Source organism: Lactuca virosa, chromosome 4 (assembly GCF_052849685.1).
Source record: "Lactuca virosa cultivar CGN04683 chromosome 4, Lactuca_virosa_CGN04683_v6, whole genome shotgun sequence".
NCBI lineage: Eukaryota > Viridiplantae > Streptophyta > Magnoliopsida > Asterales > Asteraceae > Lactuca > Lactuca virosa.
Genome location: NC_136429.1, coordinates 182,967,705 through 182,994,211, shown reverse-complemented (window position 1 = coordinate 182,994,211; position 26,507 = coordinate 182,967,705). Strand labels below are relative to the sequence as shown.

The window sequence follows — 26,507 nt, the reverse complement described above, 5'->3', positions numbered from 1 at the left end:
AACTATTGTTTTAATTCAAGTATAAAGTTGCTAATTTGAAACAGTATACAATGAATGATGTGTAATCAATATGGTGATAAATAAAAGGTGTTCAATTTATATTCATAAGTTCTGAGACCATATTGGGTTCGATTATTCTTGTGTTTCACTTTTCATGTTTTGACTTCTAGAATAACTAGGTCATTCTTTCCGAATGACTAAGTTATTCAAACCATCCATAGTCAATAATACGTTGGAAGTAGGTATTAAGGCAAGACTGTCATGAAGTTGGCTTGTAGATGTCTAAGGTATTGGACATAACAAGAGTTGCTACAACATTCATGAGTGCTCATAAGTTCTGAGTATTGGATTAAACCCACGCTCATTTGACTCACTTCATGGATTTTATCACGAGTGATCATGAGACGATAATATCTTATATTCTTCAAACCTAGAGATATGAGTTGTTGCCTATGAGTTGGTTATACATTGATTGTACAAAAACGCATTGGTAACTCGATGTTATAAAACGTGCCTTTGTGTATGATTCAACAAGTAGTAGAACAAGCATATGAGTCGAAGTTTATCCATTCCTTTTACCCATGATGGGATAAAAGCGATATTTGTGGGCCCCTCAATGATTTAGTGATGACACCCCGAAGTGCTTGGCCAAGCCTGGACTGATTTGATTTGTTCAATTAGTCGGTCATCATAAATCGGAAATCGGGAAACGGCAGATGGACAGAGAGAATGATTATAATCCATGTCTCAATCCATATGATATCTAGTATGGAGGATATATGATCCCTTATCTAATGGACGCGTCATTGATTTTTTCAGAGTACGGCAGCGGCTTTAAGAGCTACGATTGCTAGTCGAGTTTTGGAGTCATACACAATAATAGTTTTAGACTTATCCAAGTGGGAGACTGTTGGATTAGTGTCTAAATCCATAACTATAATTGATATGTACTTGACCCGATTTGGCATGGTCCATTTGGGTTGCATGGCATCGGAACAATTGGATAGACAAAATGAGAAAAAGGATACTTATGATTTATATTAATATATTAAAATGAAATCATATTATTTAATTAGTATTGATCAAGAATTAATTTAGAATTAATCTAGTGATAAAAAAAGGAGCTAATTAAAAATGGACTCTTATATATATATATATATATATATATATATATATATATATATATATATATATATATATATGTGGTGGACCAAGTTCATTTAGGTTGGGCTAAGCTTTCATGGATAGTCCATGGAGTGTTTAACCCATGGATCCTATGGAAATGAAAGGTCATGGGTATTAGGGTTTACATGAATGTAACCCTAATCCTCCACACTATATAAAGAGGTCTATGGTTCATGAAAGTGGCTGTTGAATGCTAAGCACTAGTGTGTGTACACAAAGAGAGCAAACCGATTTCATGAGTGTGAACCTAAGTATCCTTATTCTCTAGTTATTCCAAGGGTTCTTGGTGTTGTGTGAACCATTTGAGGTGCAACACTTGAGGCACTAGGCTCTTAAAGGTTCAAGACTTTAAGCTCCATCAAAAGGTATGTCATTCTACTAGATTCTCGTAGTATAGCTACTTTACATTATGCTAGTTAGGATGAAACCTTGGAATATAGAATATTTTCATGTATAATAGAGAAAACATAGATCCAAGGTTTATAGGGTTGCATGTATACCATAGGAGTGTTAGAATGCTCAAAACCCTTCAACTTCCACCAACCTTACAGCACTCGTGTATGCTAACCATACATAACAATGGACCCTATAGACTTTTGAATACCCGATCCTACCCTAAGCCCTTCATCAAACAAGAACAGGAACTAAGGCCAAACCAAACATTCTCAGGCTATAAGATCTTAATTATGTACAGTCGTAATGCATACACTAAGCAACTACAGTAATGATGTCAATTTCATATAAGGAAAACCCTAGGCTATCAGGCATCACATAATCAGGCAATTCTATCATGCAATTCCTGAAGATCCCTAGCCTAGTACTAGCATGTTGTTCTAACATATCACATAAATCAAATAATTTGTAAGGTATTTTGGGGTCTATCCGCGAGCTCCGGCTGATCGTACACTTACATCCTCCTTTATTATTTTGAAAACATTTTAAGAAAATCGTTTTAAAATCTTGTCCTCAGTTTGAGACTTGAGACACGCCAGTGTTTCCTCCAATTCACTCAAACCAAGGCTCTGATACCAACTTGTAATATCCATAAAAATCATGCCAAATTTAAACTTTTAAAATCATTTCAAAACCCATGATTATTACAAAACTTGTTTTCAAAATAGTATATTGTCAAAGTATCTCAGAATCAAATCATAAAATCATATAATGTGAGGAGCTATATGATCATGCCTTCGCCTTCCCGCGATCATCAGAAGTACTTGAAACAATAATCGATAAATGTAAGCTCGAAGGCTTACTAAGTTACCCCCAAAATACCAACGCCATAAAGCATATAACTAACATATAAGCAAACAGCATGCATAATGTGTCATCAGTCTGACTGGACCGTCTCCCGGTCCTCCGTCTATCTGGACCGCTCTCCGAGCCCTCGACACGTCTGGACCGCCCTCCTCGGGTCCTTCATCCTATCCGGACCACTCGTCGGGCCTTCGGCCTCTGACTAATTTCCTCAACCCGGGCCTGCAGTCTATCTGGTCCGCCCTGGGTGTCTTGTCCTACAGCACACAGCAGGACCTGCGTCAACCTAATCCCAATCCCAACAAACATGTGCACATAAATATCATACGCTAGCATGCAATAACAGATAGTCATACATATATAACAGATCACTAACATGGCAACCATCCTATAACCAGGATAACGATCTAACAGATCAATAACATAGCAACCATCCTATAACCAGGATACCGATCTAACCGATCTCTAACATAGTAACCATCCTATAACTAGGATATCAATCTAACAGAGTAGTAGCATAACAGCCATCCTAAAACCAGGATGCAAATCATAAAGGGTCAGCCTTGGTGCCGTAGACCCTGTTGATATAGTGAGAAGAAATCACCTCACAAGTAGCTCGATGATAATGCAGTCAACTTCTCCAAACACCGCTCCAAAAACCAACACCTATAACCACCAATGATCCATTCCCGTAAATTCTCAAATTACTAAAATACCCCCAGAGGTCAAACTGGTCAACCCTTGGTCCAAGTCAAAGTCAACGGTCAAGGTCAACAGTCCATGTTGACCCAACTCGTCGAGTGCAGCTAGCAACTCGTCGAGTTCCTTAAGAGTTCAGAAGGTCATAAAACCCTCTTTGACTCACCGAGTTTACTACCGACTCGTCGAGTCTATACGTGTCCAGAAGTCGGGGAAAACCCTAGCTGACTCATCGAATCCTCTGCTGACTCGCCGAGTCCATGCAGAAACCATACCACGGGAAAATCCTTCCCAACTCGTCGAGTTCCGTATCTGACTCGCCAAGTTCATACAGTTCATTTCTTGTCCAGATGTTTTCGAGCCATTCCAAAGCTCCAAATGGTAGATCTAGCCTCCTAGGGACTAGTTATCACGTAAAGTTGCAAACTTTACGTGCATGCAATGTCTTAAGGGCCAAAATCAAGCTAAAGAAGAAGCTTAAGACAATGGAAGGGCCATAACTTAACAAGGCTGAGACTTTATGACAATAAGGGGCTAAAGGGGTCCAGATCTGAAGTTGAAACCTCAGATCTTGCCCCAAATCCGAAATACCACCACAATACCTTAAAAAGGGTTCTAAACCCATGAAACAAGAGATCTAGCTAATGGAGAGCCAAGGTAACAACTTGTTACCTTCAAAATGATGTTGAGATGAAGTAGAACTCGGATCCACAATCTCTCTTTGCTCCAACTTCTTGTACTTCAAGCTCTTCCCTCCACAATCCACATTCCAAGCTTAATATCACACCAAAATGAAGTGTAAGCAGCGATTTAGGGTTTTTGGACTCACAAGGGGCTGTAAGGGAGGCTAATGATCCTTTAAATAGGGTGAAAAACCCCGGAAATTAGGGTTTCATCCTCCAGATCCAACTTGTCGAGTTGGTCACTTAAAACACGCGACCAAATTTGTGCCTACTCGACGAGTCAGGGCATCCAACTCGTCAAGTCGGCCTTTCAAAATGGAAATATAAGACTGAAAGGTTTATACCTGAGATTCGGGGTGTTACACATTTACGGATCACAATAAAAAAAATGTAAAACTAAAGTTGTTGAGGATGATGACCCATTTGGTTTGGAAATTTTGATTTTTGTGACAACTAATAATGGTGTTTCGAAATATGGAGATGATCCAACGTATCCACCCGGATTTACTCCGGATGTTTCTAATCAGGATGGTATTGATCCACAGCAACAGACGGTTCAAGGGAAGATTGCACAACCTTCTGTCAGCGTCAGGACTGCCTTGATCTCTAGCAGGCCTATGAAAGTTGTGCCTGTTGTGGAAGAGAGTAACAAATCAGAACCATTTGTTGTTGCTGCGGAATTTAATGATAAAAGGGGTACTTAAGGTGGTTCTAAGTGTTCTAATGAAGCTATTATGATGGGTCTTCACAACAAGGTTGATAATAAAGTTGTGGTTGATGATGGTGATTCTCATTCGACCATTGGTCCTTTGCATGTGGAGTTTGGGGAGTCGGTTTCATCCAAACTTGGATATTGTTTTGTCTCTCCAAAAAAACCAATTAATATGTCACACCCCCGAACCAGACGGCGGAAACGTCCGAGGGCTCGTGTGACTTAAATTGAAATATCATCACAATGAATATATATGAAACATAACACATGCATCACCAACCATTACATAGTACAACTGGCATTGTTTACATCAAGTACAAGGTTTACATTTCATGATTTCAAAATATAAAGTGTTTGGTGATTAGCAACTACAAAAGAAACTTTCAACACACCGGATGCTTCCTTGACTAACGATTACCTGAGAATACAAGTTATTTTGAAAACGGTCAACATATATAATGTTGGTGAGTTCATAAGTGTGTTTGATGAAAAGTAGTTTATGTCATTGGTAAAACCCAGAAAATCCGATATTTTCTGTAATAAAACTTTCTTGAAAAATAGTGTGATGATCCTGTAAGTATATGCGTGAATGATTTCAAAACATGAATAAATGAGAAGTTTTTGCATTATAATGTTTGAAAGTACAAGTGAGTAAGATTTATTTCCCCGGAAAACCCGATGTCTTCCGAATAAAAGTTATGATTGTTTTGCTTCATTGAATCGTTACATCGAATGAATATGATTTCCCTTGATTAATGATCTTCCTTTGATTAATGATTTCCCTTGATTAATGATTTCCTTTGATTAATGATTTCCCCTGATTAATGATGTCGGATTTCTACGTGAGTCGTTATAACCATGCATGATAATGACTAGTTCGTCTGTCTTAGTATTCTAATGAACACCGAATTTGATCTTAAGACTTTGTCACCGTAGACTGGCCGTGTCTAACTGTAGCGAACAGCTTAGGTGTGGGGGAGTCACCCCCGTATAGATATATACACAAACTCTCGCTCTCCCTCAAGGAGACTTTGATTACAACTACAGACTACGACCGACACTTATTGGTGTCACCCGTTATTACTCACTCAATCCACATGAGTTTGATTAACCTTGATTAATGATTGAATTTCATTTTATACGAAAAGAAGGTAAGCCTAACAGACGAGGAGAAGAGGACTACTAGGCCCTACTAATTTCGTATGTTATATAAGGCTGTTGAGTATACGAAAAGCGCGTTGGCCCCTCTCGCATTTAATTTACTTGGACCTTACTAGTAATGCATAATGGGCCACTGAGAGGCCCAATAGCATGTAAAAACCATTGAGGGTCCATTAAACATGTAATTGGGTCACAGTAGGCCCAATAGACATGTGTTATCATTGTTAGGCCCGAAAGTCATGTAAATGGGCCACAAAGGCCCAATAAACATGATTACGATCTTTCAAGCCCAACAATTTGAATATTTACTTGTTTTAGGTATAGTATAATTGTCGGAAGCTTGATTGAACAATTGTTAATATTTGTAACGGCACGAGGCTTGTCGATTGTTTATAACGATATTTAAAAATATATGTATATTCTTCATTCTATTTTCATAAGTCGTAATTTGGTATTTTTGTCCCAAATATCTTAATAATAAAATAATTGATTCAAAATATTGGTTTGACCTATTCAGCCCTTCTTCAATAAAAATGACAATCTTAGTCCCTTATAAAAAAAAGACATTTTAGGTCCCTAAAACCATTTTCTTGACATTTTTGATCCATAGACTTGTTTAAGTAATGTTTTTAGCTCAAAATTTACTCTTTGGCAGTTTCAGCCCTTTCAGTAAAGAGTTTTTCAGTTAAAGTCCAAACTTTTCGTAACTTTTACAATTTTGACCCAAATTCCAAAAACTTTACATTTTTTATCCGTTTTGGAAAAAAATCATTTTAACCCCTGAAATAGTTTTGTTTACCCTTTTTCCCCCCTGTTTTGAGAAATTTACCATTTCATCCCCTTGAAAATCACATTTTTCGCAATTTTTGGGCCTATGGGCCGAAAAGCCCAAAAATTGGCCCATTAAGCTACAAATCACATTTCTAGTCCTTTGAAGAGCATAATATTCATAAAAACATTTATTTTAACTGTTTTGACTCTTTTAGTCCTTAAGAAAACCGTGAATGACAATTTTTAACCCAACTTTTGTTTATTTGACAAATATAGTCCAAAAATGAGTTTTATGTTGCAATATGTTTATTATAACTTTAGAGGGTAATTTTTCTTGACTTGTTTAGTGTAATATATCTTAGATCATGTTTATTTTCCTTCTTGTGCCCTAGATTTCGAGATTTCTTTCCTTTTTGTTACATATTTACCACATAAACACATGAAATCACACATAACATACACATACACATAGATCTACACATTTTACTTGCATTCTCCCCCATAAAACTTGTGAAAACCGAAAATAGAGGGGTATGAACTCACCTTTGCTTGTTGTTTTCGATTTGAAGAAGAAAGGGAAGAGTTTGATGCTATTTTTCGGCCCTAGCAAGCTTTCTTGGGTTGATTTCGAACTTAAGAAGTTTCTAAGAAGTAGATCACGAAAATGGTGTGAGTTAGGAAGAAGTTTTGATGAAATAAAGAGACTAGGTTATGGATCTAACCAATAACTTACCAATGATGATGATTATTATGGAATAACCTCCTTGAAGAGCCCTAACTCTCGAAAATTTTGAAGGAGATGTGAAGAAGTTGTTGTGAGTTCTTGAGAGGATTTAGAAGTGAAATAAGTGTGTGTGTGTGTGTTGATACTCTTGGCCGAGAGTAGTAGAAGGAGAAGAGAGAGAGAGGTGATAGGATGGATGCATGGAAGTATGTGACTTGATGCATGGATATCCCATGGATAATTATGAAGTGGCACCATGGAAAGTCAACCCTCCCTTATCCCTTCTTTTCCTATTTTTTTTTGTTTTGTTTAACTTGGGCCGAGAGAGAGAGAGAGAGAGAGAATAAAAGATTTGGGCCTTGGTGTTAGAGTCCAAAATATGGAGCCCAATTTAATAGCTTTTGGCCCATTTGAGCCTTTGGAGTGTGTTACGGCCCAAATATGCATGCAAGAATGGATTTGTGGCTTTTTAGGGCTTATTGGGTTGTTATGGCCCAATAAGGCCCATTAAAGGTAACTAGTCCATTTTAGACTTATAAAGCCCAAAAAGGTTAAGTCTTATGACATTGGGTCCAATTAGAGCCCATTTAAGAGTTCTAAGCCCAAGATAGTCACATTGGAGGTTTATTGGCCCATTAGGCCCAATAAAGAAATCCTAGTCCATAATGGACTTAAACCGGGATTTCTAGGGTTTCCAACCTTTTGTTGACTATTTGAGTGTTTTGAATAGAGTGTTTGATGGAATTTGGTTGTCATTGAATAAACATCATACATTGCTTTCAAGTTTTTAGTTACAATGTTATCCTTGTTCAATGTTTACAAAGCATTAGAATTCCTAGTTGTGACATAATAGTATATCTTTATTGGAAATTTTTAATGCTTTTATTGAGATGGGTTAAGCCATGGGTTATGCTATGAAAGGTGTGAGGATGATCTTCATAAATTTTGTTAATCGAATGGGAGGAGATGATTTGTTAACATGAATTTTCTTTCGGTAAATGTTCAAGGATTAGGAGATAAGGAGAAGGTAACTTGGGTGAATGAACTTTGTAATAAAAATGATATTAATTTTTTAGCTTTTCAAGAAACGAGGATGCTTCATATGGAAGAGTTTGTAATTAGTTCAATTTGGGGAAATTCTTTTTTTGAGTATGCTTTTAGCTCGACTTCTGGAAGATCTAGTGGAATTTTTTGTGTTTGGGATAAGTCCATGTTTTTAAAATATAGAAATGTCTCTACTAATTATTTTAGTGCAGTTGAATGGAAATGGGTGACTTCTAATACTAATCTTTTAGTTGTGTCTGTGTATGCTCCCCAAGAGTTGGTTGTTAAAAGATTGTTATGGGCTGACCTTTTGAAACTTATTTCTAGCTGGAATGGTGAATTGATTTTGATGGGAGATTTTAATGAAGTTCGATATGAAAATGAGAGATTTGGTTCGATCTTTCATAGGAATTTGGCTAATATTTTTAACGATTTTATTTTCCAAGCGGGGTTAGTGGACATTCCTTTAGGCGATTATTCTTTCACTTGGTCGGATAGAAGTGCATGGGAAATGAGTAAGCTGGATATATTTCTTGTTTCAAAAGGTCTATTGTCTCTCTTCCCAAATCTTTCGGGTTTGATTCTTGATCGACATATTTCATATCATAGGCCGATTCTCTTAAAAGAAGTTTGTGTTGACTATGGTCGTATACCTTTTCGACTTTTTCATTCCAGGTTTTTGGAAAATGATTTTGTGGAGGTTGTTGAAAGATCCTGGCATTCAGATGGGGTAGTGGCTAGAAATGCTATGGTGGTCCTAAAAAACAAACTAAAAAAGTTAAAGCAGACTTTAAAATCTTGGAATATGGAAAAAAATAAATACACAACAAAGTGCTAAAAAAGATCTTTACCAATAATTGTTGGAGATTGATCACTGTTTGGCTCAGGGAGAGGGGTTGCCTTCGGATTCTGCCTCCAGAATGGATTTGTTGAAAAGTATTTCTGATTTGGAACGCTCGGAATGGCTCGACTTAGCTCAAAAAGCTAAGATTCGGTGGGCTATTGAAGGTGATGAAAATATTCAATATTTTCATGGTGTTATTAATAAAAAGAGAAGACAACAAAGTATTCAGGGAATTTTACTTAATGGAAAGTGGATTGATACTCCAGATCGAGTTAAGCGAGGGTTTTTTTTCTCATTTTTTTTGAGCGGTTTAATGCCCCCTCTTGGTCTCGTCCTTCTTTGAATGAGGTGTTCCCTTATTTGTCGTCTTTTGAGCAAGTTTCGGTTCTAGAGGCAGATGTTACGTATGAAGAAATTAAAAGGGTTGTTTGGGATTGCAGGTCTGACAAGGCTCTTGTCCATGATGGTTTTAATTTTAATTTTTTCAAAAAGTTTTGGCATTTAGTGGGAGATGATGTGGTGCGGGTAGTTTCAGAATTCTTTAGATCGGAACTTTTTCCAAAGGGTTGTAATCCTTCGTTTATTGCTTTGATTCCAAAGGTTCATGATGCGAAGTTGGTTGGTGATTTCAGACCTATTGGTCTTATAGGGTGCCAATACAAAATTGTTGGTAAACTATTAGCTAATAGACTCAGCCTAGTGATTGGTTCTATTGTGATTCAAGAACAATCTAGTTTTATAAAAGGGAGGCAAATCTTAGATGGTTCGATGATTTTAAAGAAAGTTTTCTCCTGGTGTAAGGCCTGTAAACATAAAGTGCTTGTTTTTAAGGTTGACTTTCAAAAAGCATATGAATCGGTTCATTGGTGTACGCTTTGTCTTTTCCCCTAATCTTCTCATCTCATTAATTGGAATATATACCATTATAAGGATTGCCAATGCGCTATACAAAAATGGGCTTATATAAAATACAACATAATAAATAAATATGTATACTAACAGCCCCCGCAGTTTGAACGGGAGGAACACGAATGTTCAAGATGGACCTAAAATCCAAGAACAATGAAGAGAGCAACCCTTTTGTGAAGATATCAGCATATTGTGAAGATGAAGGCACATGGAGAACACGAACTTGACCCAAGGCAACTTTATCTCGAACAAAGTGAATATCAATCTCGATATGTTTTGTTCTTTGATGTTGAACGGGATTCGAAGATAAGTAGACTACACTCACATTATCACAGTAAACAATTATCGCACAAGTAGACAGTTGGAAAAGTTCACAAAGTAAGCTTCTTATCCAACAAGCCACTGCATTTGCCACCCCTCTGTACTCGGCCTCTGCACTAGAACAAGAGGTAGTCCATTGACGTTTTGAGGACCATGAAATCAGATTGTGGCCTAAGAATACACAGTAACCGGATGTAGAACGATGTGTAGATGGACAACCAGCCCAATTAGCATCAGGATAAGCAACAAGGTCTTGAGCGGGAGAAGCGTAGAGCTGAATACCATGATATGTAGTACCATGAACATAGCATAGAATACGCTTGACAGCAGTGAAGTGAGGTTCTCGTGGATCATGCATGTAAAGACAAATCTGATGAACTGCATATGCAATATCTAGGCAAGTAAATATGAGGTATTGTAAGGCGCCTGCAAGACTCCGATACAAAGTTAGATCAAGAAATGGAGGTCCGGTTGGGTCAAGTTTGGCTGATGTATCGGCAGGAGTGTGTGAGGTCATGCAATTCAGCATGTGAGCACGCTCGAGGATTTCCAAGGAGTATTTTCGCTGATATAGGAACATACCCGACTTGTCGTGTGTGACTGCAATACCAAAAAATTAGTTAAGGTCACCCAGATCAGTCATAGAGAACTCACTGCTAAGGGTGGTGATAATATGTTGTAACAAGTATGGAGACGAAGCGGTGAGAACAATATTATCCACATATAATAAGAAGTAAGCAGTGTAAGATCCCTGTCGATATACAAACAGATAGGAGTCGCATCGACTATTTGAGAACCCAAGTTTGTAAATATATTTAACAAAATGATGAAACCACGCCCTGGGAGCTTGTTTGAGGCCATATAAAGATCATTGCAATAAACAAACATGATCTGGATTTTGATGATCTCTAAGCCTGGTGGTTGGTGCATATAAACAGTCTCAAGAAGATCACCATGAAGAAATGCATTCTTCACATCAAGTTGACGAATCGGCCAAGCATGAGACACTGCCAAGCTGAGAACAGTATGAATGGTTGTGGGTTTAACCACCGGGCTAAACGTCTCATCACAATCAATATCGAGTCGTTGGGTATGACCATTAGCTACAAGATGAGCTTTGTAGCGAGACAATGAACCATTTGCGTGTTGTTTCTTTTTAAATATCCAGATACAATTAATAATATTGGTATTAGTCGGGTGCGGAACAAGAACCCACGTCTGATTGGTGAGAAGGGCATTATATTCCTCCTTCATGGCATTATACCAGTTTGGATCCTTAAATGCTTGTGAGTAATTACAGGGTATTTAAGAGATAACATCAACGTGAAGGTTTAGTTTATGGACGGGTTTGACAATTCCAACATAGGATCGTGTGACCATAGGGTGAGTGGACATGCGAGAGACATCAGGGGAGGAGTCGCTGGAAGAATCTGTGATATTACCGTCGTTACCATAGGATGTAGTAGATTCCAAAGGCTTGTAGAAATCGGTGAGGACGTGGCAAACGGGGGTGTTTCTGGGTTGTGAGCAGGAGACGTGTCAAAAATGGGAGGAGGAGACGGAGAAACTTGACTTTGAAGAAAAAAAGATGACATAGCATTGGAATCATCAATAATATTAAGAAAGTCATAGGAGGGAGGAGTGGTTGGATTCATAGATCCAAACGGAAAGATATATTCATCAAAAACAACGTGTAGAGACACAATGATTTGGTTAGTTTCAAGGTTTAAACAGTTGAATCCACGGTTTTGATATGGGTAACCGAGAAAAATACATGGAACCGATTTGGGTTGAAGTTTATGAGAGGTAGGGATGTGAGGATAACACAAGCAACCGAAGACACGAAGATGAGAGTATGACGGGATTCATTTCAATAATTTGTGAAAAGGGGTGTCATTTTGGAGAGTGGTAAGAAGGTAAAATGTTAATAAGGTGAGCAACCATGTGAATCGCTTCTACCCAAAAAGTGGGTGGAAAATGAGATTGAAACAGTAAAGTTCGGATCATATTATTGATTATGTGAAGCATGCGTTTAGATTTCCCATTTCGTTGGGATATATATGGACATGAGAAATGTATGGTAATGTCATTAGATGCACAAAGTTGATGAAATTGGTGGTTGTTCTATTCCCCCCCCCCCCCAATTGTCACACCGAAAAGATTTAGTTTCAGTGTTGAATTGAGTCTGGACATATTAACGAAATTGAAAAAATTTAGAAAACACATCTGATTTAAAACACAAAGGATATACCCAAACAAAGTGAGAGAAATCATCAAGAAAAATTACATAATATTTAATGCTACTAGAACATGCAATATGAGACGTCCAAACATCCAAATGTATTAACTCAAAAGGAAAACTAGAAACTGAATCAGACAATGAAAAAGGTAACTTGGTGTGTTTACCAAGTTGACAATGTAACATCCATAAAATTCATGAAAAAAATTAAACTTTTTAAACAACCCAAAAATCATCATTGTTTACAAAATAGTTTTCAAAATATGTATAATATCAGAGTTTCCCCAAAATCACAAAACCAAACACGAGGAGGTGCACGATCACGCCTTCGCCTTTCCGCGATCCTCTGAAGTACCTGAAACATAATCTAAAACTATAAGCCCAAAGCTTAGTGAGTTTCCCCAAAGTACCAACACAACACATAATCATAATAATAACAACAAACAACATGCATACAGAACCTTCAGTATGACTGGACCGCCTCAACGGGCCCTCATCCTATCTGGAACGTTCTTTGGGCCTTCGGCCTGACTGGTTCGCTTCACGGGCCTTCAGTCTATCCGGGCCGCCCTGGGTCTGTTGTCCTTCGGCACAGAGCAAGACCGTCTCAAACCAACCACACATACACCATGTCGACACATATATACATAACAGATAATCATGCAAATAACCAGCCAATAATAATCAGATAGATCTCATAGATCACAAAGCATAGCATCATCCTATCTACCAAGATATAGATCAAGCAGATCACTACAGTACTCAATCATACGATAAACCAGGATAACAATCCGAAGGTCCGGTATTGGTTCCTTCGACCCGTAAGTACAGTGAGGACAACTCACCTCACACAGCTGAATCACACTGAAAGTCTCCGGCTGCTGGCTCACTTAAATCCCCGCGCTATCACAACAAAATAATCATCCAATTAATAATTAGATTACAAACCATAACTATTAGTCCATAATTAGGGAAAAAACCACTTTACCCTTACCTAGCTGGGCTAAGACCCAAGCCCAAATCTTGATCCAGAAGGCCCAAAACTAAGTAATCACTCAAGGCCCATATTCTGTCTAATTTTCCAAATTGGGCCCAAACTCCTACTTGGGCCTTACCCTAAAGTCTATCCCTTCACTTAGCCCAAAACACCAATACTCAGATGGTCCAATAAGGGCCCAAGCATCTAAGCCCAAAAGGTGCCCCAAACTTAAAGCCCAAAATTGCTAAACCCAACAGACTGAGTACGCGGGGCGTACGCAGCTGTACGCTCAGCGTACTCCGCCTTGACCAAGAAACGCGTTGTTGACCACCTACGCCCATCGTACACCCTGGTACACCTAGCGTACACGGTGTCCATACAAACTTCGAATAAGAGCTTATTTCATTCAGTCCAATAACCAGATCCAAGTCCAAGAAGGTGCTCTTAACCATAAAGTTTCCAACTTTATGGTTATGCATGCATCATTAAGACCTAAAACCAACTTCCTAGTTGGTCTTAACCACTAAGTACCTTTACACTTTGCATTCAAACACTAAATGAGTCAAGAAGGCATTTTTATGACTTAACACAACTCAAATCTTCTGAAAAAGGTAGCTCCTTTGGTCTTAGAGTAGCATTTACCTATTAAGTCCAAGAAAAGGGGACAAAAATCATAAAACTCCATATGGCTAGATCTCTAAGGAATACAAGTAAAGTTCAAGACTTTATACCTTCTGTAGCTTCCCAAAGAGATGAAGATCTCAGATCTATAAGCTTTAATCCCACACCAAAGCTTCTCAAAGAATCCTTTCTTCTTTCTTCAACACTAATAAAATACACATACACTTAAGCTCAACACACACAAGGGCTAGGGCTTGCAAAATCGACTCAAATAGGGTGGAGGCTGAAAGGGTGAGGGAAATGAGGTTATAAGGGAGATTATATAGGGCTCAACCCTAAAAGTTAGGGTTTCAATGTCTGATGAGTACGCCCCGCATACATAGACATAAGCCCCGCATACTAGAGCGCTCCCTAGTACGCTAAGCGTACACACGTACGCATGGCGTACTCCCATTCCTTCTAAATTATGATTTTTTCATTAGGGCTTCTCATGACTACTTCCTTCTATTACGGGGACCAAAATGACATAAATTAAAACCATAAGGATGAATTTGAAAGTACCTAAATATCGGGGTGTTAAAAACAAGCATGACATAAATCCAAACTTTTAGAGTTTTTACATGGAAGTAATTGCTAGAAACTAAATGTTTAAAAGTTGGACGACCTGGATATCCAAGACGTTGATGCCAAATGGTGGGACTAATGGAAAGCAAAGCTTGATGAGTCAAGCCAGTGGCTGGGTAAAGATCGCCTTTGCTATCACGTCGTAGGAATGTTTGCTTGGTCTAGAGATCCTTCACAGAGAAACCGAAAGGATCAAACTCAATACTATAAGAATTGTCATTAGTAAAACGACGAACATAAATAAGATTTTTAATGATGTTTGGAGTGATGAGAACATTTTTTAAAATACAATTACAAGGATTTCCAATGGGCTATACAAACATGGGCTTATATAAAATACAACATAATAAATAAATACGTATACTAACAGTTGGGATTATCTTGATGATATTTTAGGTGGTTTCGGCTTTGGAGATAAATGGAGAATGTGGATCTGTGGCATTTATTCCTCGTCTATGGGATCGGTTTTAGTTAATGGTGCCCCAACAGATGAATTCCAGTTTCATCGTGGTTTGCACCAAGGAGACCCCCTCTCTCCTTTTGTATTTATCCTCATCATGGAAAGTTTACATATTTCTTTCCAAAAAGTTACTGACATAGGATTGTTTACAGGTCTTCTTGTGGGAAGTGATGATCGGGTTCATTTGTCTCACCTACTTTACGCGGACGATGTTATCTTCTTTAGCTAGTGGTCTCAAGAAAATGTTGTGACCATCGTTAGATTGCTTCATTGTTTTTACCTAATCTCAGGTCCCAAAATTAATATTCATAAAAGTCAAATTATGGGTATTGGTGTCAATCAATCAGCGGTGGATGATATGGAAACTTCAATTAGGTATGTGGCTAGTAAGTTCCTGTTTACTTATTTTGGTCTTCCTGTGGGAAAAAATATGTCTCAGGTGGAAGCTTGGAGTGATGTTATTCATAAAGTTACTTGTAATCTGTCAAATTGGAAAGTTAAAACTCTTTCAGTGGGTGGTAGATTGAGTTTGTTAAAATCATTCTTGGGTGCTCTTCCCACTTATTTTATGTCTCTTTTTAAGGCTCTGCAAGGTGTGCTTAAAAGCTTTGAATCTATGAGGAATTCTTTCTTTTTGGGAGCTGATTTAGAAGAAAATAAAATGACTTGGGTGAGTTGGAAGAAGGTGATGGTGTAGAAGGTTCATGGTGGTCTTGGGGTGATCAGCCTTTTTGCTTTGAATCGTGCTCTTATTTTCAAATGGGTTTGGCGTTTTCTTTCTTCTCCCACTGCTCTATGGGTTAAAATTGTTAAGGCTATTCATGGTGTTCATGGTTTGATTGGTAATATCACTCAAAGGAATCCTCGCAGCTCAGTTTGGGTTTCAATTATAAAGGCGTTATATAATTTACATTCTAAAGGTATTAACCTTTTTTCTTTTTGTAAAAAGAAAATCGGTGATGGTTCAGATACGAGCTTTTGGGATGATATATGGATTACTGACATGCCTTTGAAGACTAAATTTCATAGGCTTTATGCTTTGGAGTTAGATAAGCAGGTTTCGGTGGCCCAAAAACTTATGTAGACTAATAGATCTGGTTCGTTTCTTCGCACGCCTAGATGAGGTGTTGAAAGTGTTCGGTGGGAGGAGTTCTCTGCTTTGCTAAACACGATGGTTCTTTCCCCTATTCCTGATAGATGGTGTTGGTCGTTAATGGTTCAGGTTCTTTTGGGGTAAGCTTTGCTCGGTTGGCGATTGATAAGAAAATTTTGATTTGTTCAGATATTGCGACTAGATGGTGTTCTCTTGTTCCTATAAAAATTAATGTTTTTGGTTGGCGGTTGCACTTAGATAAGCTCCCTACTAGGGCAAATTTTTCTAGTTGATTTGTCTTCTATTATGTGTCCAGTCTGCGATCAGGAGTTGGAATCGGTAAACCATCTTTTTTTTGGTGCCCCATGGCCGGTGATTTACTGCTTCTTTTGGGTAGATGGTGAAATATTGCGATGGCTACTTTGACCTTTATGTGAGATTGGTTTATTTGGTTTTTCTATCTTAGGATGTCTTAAGGTTTATAAAGAGTTATTGGAAGCCTCCTTTCTTACTTTATGGTAGCATATTTGGCGGTTTCGTAATGACTGTATTTTTGGTAGAGGAATTCCAAAAAAGAGTTTGATGTTTGACCAGATTGTTACTCAGTCTTTTCTTTGGGCTAATTTTAAGTGTCGTAGTCTAAACTTGAATTGGGTTTCCTGGTTACAAAATCTAACCCTCGCTATCTCTTGCATGTAATTTTTGTTAGTTTTTGTGTAGCTTCTTGCTAGCTTTATAATATCTTTGTCGTTCGAGATATATATATATATATATATATATATATATATATATATATATATATATATATATATATATATATATATATATATATATATAGGAAAGGGTTATACGGAAAACAAAAAAAACACTAAAAAAACCTTAAAAATCATAAAAATGTATAAAAAAAATACTTAGAGGTCACAAAACTTTTTTTTTATTTTATATATGAAAAAATCGCACATTTTTTTAACAATTCGCTGCAAAAATAAAATAAAAAATCTATTTTTTTTAAATTGATTTTTTTCAAAAAAAAAAAATTCAACGAATTTGTAATAAAATGTGTGATTTTTAAAAAGAAAAATTCAAAAAAAAGTTTTTTGATCTCTAAGTATTTTTTATGCATTTTTATGATTTTTAGGGTTTTTTTAGGGCTTTTTGTTTTCCATAGAACCTAAACCTATATATATATATATATACTAGCCGTTTACCTACGCCAAGCGCCGGGTGCGAATGTGGCGGTGATGATGCTCGATGGTGATTCTAGTAGTTATTGTTGGCTCTTTCCATGTGAGAAAAATCGATTTTAGAAGATAATTATCTACATTTGGAATTGTGTGTCATCGAGCTTGACTGATTGTCATCACAAAACATAATCGAATTGAAAATTGTTTTCTCTTCAGCTGGAATGAGAAGATGTCATCTTCAGACGGACATAAATGAATCCTTGGAAAAAAATACCCTCTTTCCAACATGTTTACCAACAGCTAATTCAGCATCAATGACATTGTGCTGAAAACTTTTACATATCAATCGGGTGCCTTTACACAATGAATGTTGTACCGGTCCAAGAACCGGAAAAATAGGCATTAATTTGCCACAGTTGGTAGTATCCACGATCCTTACATACCTTCTAAAACGGTTCTAGCATCGGTTATGGTCCGGTCCAAATGCTCACCCCTACTTGGATGAGTTGATCTGATCCAAACGCTCACCCCTACTTGGATGAATTGATGAAGATAATTACTACTTCCATATGTATAATTTTAAATCATATGATATGTGAATTATTTTTTATTTATTTATGATTTTCTCTGAAATATAAAATTCTAGGTAATTGTTTACAACTATAATACTTTTATTATGGGTTGTTATTAATTCTTATATGTAGCTATAATTTGTTTCCAATACAACGTCAAAACACGAATGAATACTTTTGTAATGTACAAAAGTAAAAAAAGCAGAACTTAAGAATTAAGATAGCACTTATGTTACTATAATATAAATTACTTCCTAAAATAAAATAAAATAAATACTTTCTAAAATTTGATAGATTTCAGTTATTAATTATATCAACTATGATGTCATTTTAATCAAAAGAGAAAATTCATTCAATAAAGTAGCTTGCTATTATAGATAAGAAGGATAAAATAGATTGTTATTTCCTTCAAGTTTCCTTTTAAAACATTAAGTCCTTAAAATGTGTATTTTAGGTTGTTCAGTTCAAATTAGCCATATCTTTTTTTTAACAGTAAGTATATAAAAAGAACCACCTTTTAAGTTCCAAATAGTAATAGCAATGAAAAATAATACAATTTGCAACATACAATTAAACAAATACTTAAATCACGAAGGAAACAATGAAAGAAATAAAACCAAAGCAAATGTCTAAATCTTCTACATGAAGGCTAAATAAATAAATCACAATTCAAAACTACTCATATACATACAAAGTTACAAACAGCCTACAGGGGATGTAACCCAATAAAATGAAAAAGAAGGTTAAACACCAAGTGGGCTTCCTAGTTCCGACTACAATGCACCAATTATAATAATTGGATTGTATCTAAATTCTTTGAATACCAAACAAAGCCAATAGTTTAGTCTTTTAGCACCAACCACGAAATAAGTGAATGACAAATAACCTACATTTATTTCATTTCCATTTCTATTATAGGGAACATACTTTAAAATTAAAGATTTGTGGGCTTATGAAATAACTTGGTAATCAATATTTATAAAGACTGAGATTTTATAAAGTACTGACAAAAAACATTTTATAAAAAGTGGCATTTACTTGAATTTAAGATGTTATAAAGTTCAGTAAATATCAAGTGATGCAAAAACGACATTATATATATATATATATATATATATATATATATATATATATATATATATATATATATATAAAACTTGGTTTTATGCAAAAACAATCATTTTATTTAAGATGAAACTTATAAACATTTGACAAAAAAACACTTTATAACAAATTTTCACTTGATGTGAAAACCGATATTAGCAATGTACTGACAAAGATATTTAAAATCGCTTATGATCAACTTTTCTTTCAAGCATGAACATCAGGTGGGAATCATAGTAAACCTGCAAAAACAATATAAAATGATTAATGAACATGAAAAAAATACTCCTCATTTACCCGGTCCAGAAAAAAAAAGTGGAAAATCCATTAAATTGATTCACACATGAATGTAATAAGACAAGGTCAAATTTATAACAATATACCTTCATTTTAAATCTTTGTACTTTCAATATAATTAATTCCATAAGAACCAAAGAAACAAAAGAACATTGCTCTTTCTTGTCTTTACTATAACAAAAAAGGCATAAAAGGTAGCAAATAAAACACACACACACATACACATACAACCAGATACACAAAGCCACATATACACACAATGAATATTATCATTCTCATGAAAAGCTGTTCTAATTTTTAACCCATCAAATGAAGCATCAACTTAATATCGATTATAAAAAAAACTATAATTAAACCAATACCATCGACTCATTACTGTTTATCTTCTTGGTGGAAGCAGAGGACATATTTGTGGTCTTAAAGTTCACAAAAGCAAAGCCTTTATTCACGTATCCGTTTTTATCTCTCTTTATTCAGACTTGTAATAATAGATTATTTAACATTAATTTATAGATTAAGCACAATGAGAGAGGGGTGAAGGCTACCTATGTGATTTCTGTTGAATTCATAGAACTGTTTCAGATCCTCTCCGGCCACATCCAAATATATTCCACCAACATATACTTCTAAACCATGAGAAGTATAGGAAGTTCAACATTCTGTCTACAATTCCTTTTCATTATCAGTATATTTTTCATTTGTTAGTGATTGCCTTTTTGTCGATCTTCCACCAATATATACTTCTACACTTATACTTACTAACAAAAAATGAGACATAATCAAGTTGAAAATAGAGTATAGATATAGTCCCTAAACAAAGTTCACGTTGATGGCATAAAAGTTGAGGAAATTTACCGTTTGTGCATATGAAGATCTTCATCCAGATCTAGATCTAGATTCAGAAATGGTGAGTTTCTCTTCATCACAACCTCAAGTGAACAAAAAACTAAAGTAGTTTAAGAAACAACACATTTAATTTCATCTGCAAAACAAAATACAATGCAATTTAAGCAACAATAGATTAAAAAATCCAATAAAGCCCACAAAAATTCAAATTTTAAAGTTGTTTGATCGATTTCGAGGGTTTCTAGAGTGGTGAGGCATTAAAGGCAGCAAGTGTTGAAGAATCTAAGGCTTAAATTTTTTTCGAGAGTCGAGGCCATTGGAGGAGATCGAGACGGTGTAGAGAACGAACCCTAAAAGACCGATGATGGTGGGGACGGTGGCAAACGATGGGGACGAAGGTAAATAGAGAGATGGTGGTGGACGATGAATGGATTGAGATATGAAAACACAATTCAAAATAAGATCATTACAGGTAATCAGACATAACTCATGGTAATTATCCCTTTCAGCAATCATAACTTTAGAAACTTAAAGAGTTTTGACTTACTTGGAATTGAGGTCGGATCATCATCTCCTTTGGCTTTGAATTCTACCCATCATTTCTCCTTCACTGTTGCATCAAAAGGATAATTTTTGTAAGATGTATTTGTGTAACTTCAGAAACTTAAGATGTTTTTGCTTTCCTTCACCCTGAAAAAATTTGCTCACATAAATGACCTTCTTACCCCTGTAGTGAAGAATAGAAGTGGCAATGCTAATGCATAATGATCTAAACAATTGGTCATACATCAACATTAGCTTGAATGTAATGACATAAGACATCTATATGCACTTCATCATCTCCACCAACACTGCACCATTAATCATTCTCAATAAGAATTAATTCAAAGTGAAATGGCATAACCACAAAGGCATGAAAGTAACTATGAAAAATGCAAGAAATAAGAGTCTCACTCACTTTAGTATCGAGCTCTGTCCCTTGTGTCTTTGACCCTGTAAAATTTAAAATCCTCATGAATGAAAACTGCAAGTAATAATTTTGCAAATAATAATCAAGAATGAAGCAGTTTGGGCACCAAATCATTTTTGGGTATATCACAGCCACAAAGGGAATAGATATAGCTTGCAGACGGCTTGCAAGACATGATACCCACCACCAAAACCACCTTATACTGCCACCATCACAGCCCATCTTAATCACCACCAACCACTATCCTACACCACTAAAAATCATAACTCATTACAGCCTCCCCACTGAGACCACTCCTTGTGAACCAGTAAAACTCCATATGGCTAGATCTCTAAGGAATACAAGTAAAGTTCAAGACTTTATACCTTCTGTAGCTTCCCAAAGAGATGAAGATCTCAGATCTATAAGCTTTAATCCCACACCAAAGCTTCTCAAAGAATCCTTTCTTCTTTCTTCAACACTAATAAAATACACATACACTTAAGCTCAACACACACAAGGGCTAGGGCTTGCAAAATCGACTCAAATAGGGTGGAGGCTGAAAGGGTGAGGGAAATGAGGTTATAAGGGAGATTATATAGGGCTCAACCCTAAAAGTTAGGGTTTCAATGTCTGATGAGTACGCCCCGCATACATAGACATAAGCCCCGCATACTAGAGCGCTCCCTAGTACGCTAAGCGTACACACGTACGCATGGCGTACTCCCATTCCTTCTAAATTATGATTTTTTCATTAGGGCTTCTCATGACTACTTCCTTCTATTACGGGGACCAAAATGACATAAATTAAAACCATAAGGATGAATTTGAAAGTACCTAAATATCGGGGTGTTAAAAACAAGCATGACATAAATCCAAACTTTTAGAGTTTTTACATGGAAGTAATTGCTAGAAACTAAATGTTTAAAAGTTGGACGACCTGGATATCCAAGACGTTGATGCCAAATGGTGGGACTGATGGAAAGCAAAGCTTGATGAGTCAAGCCAGTGGCTGGGTAAAGATCGCCTTTGCTATCACGTCGTAGGAATGTTTGCTTGGTCTAGAGATCCTTCACAGAGAAACCGAAAGGATCAAACTCAATACTATAAGAATTGTCATTAGTAAAACGACGAACATAAATAAGATTTTTAATGATGTTTGGAGTGATGAGAACATTTTTTAAAATACAATTACAAGGATTTCCAATGGGCTATACAAACATGGGCTTATATAAAATACAACATAATAAATAAATACGTATACTAACAGTTGGGATTATCTTGATGATATTTTAGGTGGTTTCGGCTTTGGAGATAAATGGAGAATGTGGATCTGTGGCATTTATTCCTCGTCTATGGGATCGGTTTTAGTTAATGGTGCCCCAACAGATGAATTCCAGTTTCATCGTGGTTTGCACCAAGGAGACCCCCTCTCTCCTTTTGTATTTATCCTCATCATGGAAAGTTTACATATTTCTTTCCAAAAAGTTACTGACATAGGATTGTTTACAGGTCTTCTTGTGGGAAGTGATGATCGGGTTCATTTGTCTCACCTACTTTACGCGGACGATGTTATCTTCTTTAGCTAGTGGTCTCAAGAAAATGTTGTGACCATCGTTAGATTGCTTCATTGTTTTTACCTAATCTCAGGTCCCAAAATTAATATTCATAAAAGTCAAATTATGGGTATTGGTGTCAATCAATCAGCGGTGGATGATATGGAAACTTCAATTAGGAATGTGGCTAGTAAGTTCCTGTTTACTTATTTTGGTCTTCCTGTGGGAAAAAATATGTCTCAGGTGGAAGCTTGGAGTGATGTTATTCATAAAGTTACTTGTAATCTGTCAAATTGGAAAGTTAAAACTCTTTCAGTGGGTGGTAGATTGAGTTTGTTAAAATCATTCTTGGGTGCTCTTCCCACTTATTTTATGTCTCTTTTTAAGGCTCCGCAAGGTGTGCTTAAAAGCTTTGAATCTATGAGGAATTCTTTCTTTTTGGGAGCTGATTTAGAAGAAAATAAAATGACTTGGGTGAGTTGGAAGAAGGTGATGGTGTAGAAGGTTCATGGTGGTCTTGGGGTGATCAGCCTTTTTGCTTTGAATCGTGCTCTTATTTTCAAATGGGTTTGGCGTTTTCTTTCTTCTCCCACTGCTCTATGGGTTAAAATTGTTAAGGCTATTCATGGTGTTCATGGTTTGATTGGTAATATCACTCAAAGGAATCCTCGCAGCTCAGTTTGGGTTTCAATTATAAAGGCGTTATATAATTTACATTCTAAAGGTATTAACCTTTTTTCTTTTTGTAAAAAGAAAATCGGTGATGGTTCAGATACGAGCTTTTGGGATGATATATGGATTACTGACATGCCTTTGAAGACTAAATTTCATAGGCTTTATGCTTTGGAGTTAGATAAGCAGGTTTCGGTGGCCCAAAAACTTATGTAGACTAATAGATCTGGTTCGTTTCTTCGCACGCCTAGATGAGGTGTTGAAAGTGTTCGGTGGGAGGAGTTATCTGCTTTGCTAAACACGATGGTTCTTTCCCCTATTCCTGATAGATGGTGTTGGTCGTTAATGGTTCAGGTTCTTTTGGGGTAAGCTTTGCTCGGTTGGCGATTGATAAGAAAATTTTGATTTGTTCAGATATTGCGACTAGATGGTGTTCTCTTGTTCCTATAAAAATTAATGTTTTTGGTTGGCGGTTGCACTTAGATAAGCTCCCTACTAGGGCAAATTTTTCTAGTTGATTTGTCTTCTATTATGTGTCCAGTCTGCGATCAGGAGTTGGAATCGGTAAACCATCTTTTTTTTGGTGCCCCATGGCCGGTGATTTACTGCTTCTTTTGGGTAGATGGTGAAATATTGCGATGGCTACTTTGACCTTTATGTGAGATTGGTTTATTTGGTTTTTCTATCTTAGGATGTCTTAAGGTTTATAAAGAGTTATTGGAAGCCTCCTTTCTTACTTTATGGTAGCATATTTGGCGGTTTCGTAATGACTGTATTTTTGGTAGAGGAATTCCAAAAAAGAGTTTGATGTTTGACCAGATTGTTACTCAGTCTTTTCTTTGGGCTAATTTTAAGTGTCGTAGTCTAAACTTGAATTGGGTTTCCTGGTTACAAAATCTAACCCTCGCTATCTCTTGCATGTAATTTTTGTTAGTTTTTGTGTAGCTTCTTGCTAGCTTTATAATATCTTTGTCGTTCGAGATATATATATATATATATATATATATATATATATATATATATATATATATATATATATATATATATATAGGAAAGGGTTATACGGAAAACAAAAAAAACACTAAAAAAACCTTAAAAATCATAAAAATGTATAAAAAAAATACTTAGAGGTCACAAAACTTTTTTTTTATTTTATATATGAAAAAATCGCACATTTTTTTAACAATTCGCTGCAAAAATAAAATAAAAAATCTATTTTTTTTAAATTGATTTTTTTCAAAAAAAAAAAATTCAACGAATTTGTAATAAAATGTGTGATTTTTAAAAAGAAAAATTCAAAAAAAAGTTTTTTGATCTCTAAGTATTTTTTATGCATTTTTATGATTTTTAGGGTTTTTTTAGGGCTTTTTGTTTTCCATAGAACCTAAACCTATATATATATATATATATACTAGCCGTTTACCTACGCCAAGCGCCGGGTGCGAATGTGGCGGTGATGATGCTCGATGGTGATTCTAGTAGTTATTGTTGGCTCTTTCCATGTGAGAAAAATCGATTTTAGAAGATAATTATCTACATTTGGAATTGTGTGTCATCGAGCTTGACTGATTGTCATCACAAAACATAATCGAATTGAAAATTGTTTTCTCTTCAGCTGGAATGAGAAGATGTCATCTTCAGACGGACATAAATGAATCCTTGGAAAAAAATACCCTCTTTCCAACATGTTTACCAACAGCTAATTCAGCATCAATGACATTGTGCTGAAAACTTTTACATATCAATCGGGTGCCTTTACACAATGAATGTTGTACCGGTCCAAGAACCGGAAAAATAGGCATTAATTTGCCACAGTTGGTAGTATCCACGATCCTTACATACCTTCTAAAACGGTTCTAGCATCGGTTATGGTCCGGTCCAAATGCTCACCCCTACTTGGATGAGTTGATCTGATCCAAACGCTCACCCCTACTTGGATGAATTGATGAAGATAATTACTACTTCCATATGTATAATTTTAAATCATATGATATGTGAATTATTTTTTATTTATTTATGATTTTCTCTGAAATATAAAATTCTAGGTAATTGTTTACAACTATAATACTTTTATTATGGGTTGTTATTAATTCTTATATGTAGCTATAATTTGTTTCCAATACAACGTCAAAACACGAATGAATACTTTTGTAATGTACAAAAGTAAAAAAAGCAGAACTTAAGAATTAAGATAGCACTTATGTTACTATAATATAAATTACTTCCTAAAATAAAATAAAATAAATACTTTCTAAAATTTGATAGATTTCAGTTATTAATTATATCAACTATGATGTCATTTTAATCAAAAGAGAAAATTCATTCAATAAAGTAGCTTGCTATTATAGATAAGAAGGATAAAATAGATTGTTATTTCCTTCAAGTTTCCTTTTAAAACATTAAGTCCTTAAAATGTGTATTTTAGGTTGTTCAGTTCAAATTAGCCATATCTTTTTTTTAACAGTAAGTATATAAAAAGAACCACCTTTTAAGTTCCAAATAGTAATAGCAATGAAAAATAATACAATTTGCAACATACAATTAAACAAATACTTAAATCACGAAGGAAACAATGAAAGAAATAAAACCAAAGCAAATGTCTAAATCTTCTACATGAAGGCTAAATAAATAAATCACAATTCAAAACTACTCATATACATACAAAGTTACAAACAGCCTACAGGGGATGTAACCTAATAAAATGAAAAAGAAGGTTAAACACCAAGTGGGCTTCCTAGTTCCGACTACAATGCACCAATTATAATAATTGGATTGTATCTAAATTCTTTGAATACCAAACAAAGCCAATAGTTTAGTCTTTTAGCACCAACCACGAAATAAGTGAATGACAAATAACCTACATTTATTTCATTTCCATTTCTATTATAGGGAACATACTTTAAAATTAAAGATTTGTGGGCTTATGAAATAACTTGGTAATCAATATTTATAAAGACTGAGATTTTATAAAGTACTGACAAAAAACATTTTATAAAAAGTG

The 26,507-nt window shown here is 35.8% G+C and overlaps 1 long non-coding RNA gene across 1 annotated transcript; it reads right to left on the bottom strand.

Moving 5' to 3' along the window:
- Positions 1-19,289: 19,289 nt before the first annotated feature.
- On the bottom strand, positions 19,290-21,032 carry LOC145168649 (uncharacterized). The gene is made up of 3 exons (XR_013741983.1): positions 20,877-21,032; positions 20,339-20,465; positions 19,290-19,428 (listed from the first exon to the last, which is right to left on the bottom strand). It is a non-coding gene; the product is annotated as an uncharacterized LOC145168649 (long non-coding RNA).
- Positions 21,033-26,507: the final 5,475 nt, after the last annotated feature.